Source organism: Olea europaea, unplaced genomic scaffold, assembly GCF_002742605.1.
Source record: "Olea europaea var. sylvestris unplaced genomic scaffold, O_europaea_v1 scaffold3287, whole genome shotgun sequence".
NCBI classification, from domain to species: Eukaryota; Viridiplantae; Streptophyta; class Magnoliopsida; order Lamiales; family Oleaceae; genus Olea; species Olea europaea.
The window spans coordinates 83,820-84,330 of record NW_019251790.1 but is presented as its reverse complement, the minus strand read 5'-3'; positions in this window follow the sequence as shown (position 1 = coordinate 84,330).

The following is a 511-nucleotide window of genomic DNA, read 5'->3' as shown; positions in this document are numbered from 1 at the left end:
TACTTGTTTAAAGCTATGGTAATATTAATATAGTTGTAGAGTAGTGAATATAGTTGAAGTCTTGGGGTAAAATTTGATTCATGCCTCTTGATTAGAAACTCATGCACTTCAAAACTTGGGGTGAGTGTCTCTTCTTGTCAATCTCTTAAAGCATGTATCCCTCCATGTTGAACTAATTTTTTTCACTATGTAGCCAACCTCAGACAGCTTGCACTGTGTTCAGTAAAATTGATATGTAAATTCGTGTTGCTTCCATCTTCATCCTTCTTTCGTGGTTGAATTGATAGAATACTTAGCTGATTGTAGTACCTTCCATTTGAAGTTTAATAAATGGATACTTTAATTTGTTTTAACAGAGGACCAGCTTATCAAGACAAACCAAACCAATATATTGATTAGGTCTCTTATGCTTAAGAATCAGAAGAGCGATTCCTTTAAGAAAGATGCCAAGGGTAGTACTTCAAATCAAGTCTCCAAAAAAAGGTATTAGATTCATCTGATTGTGCTAGCA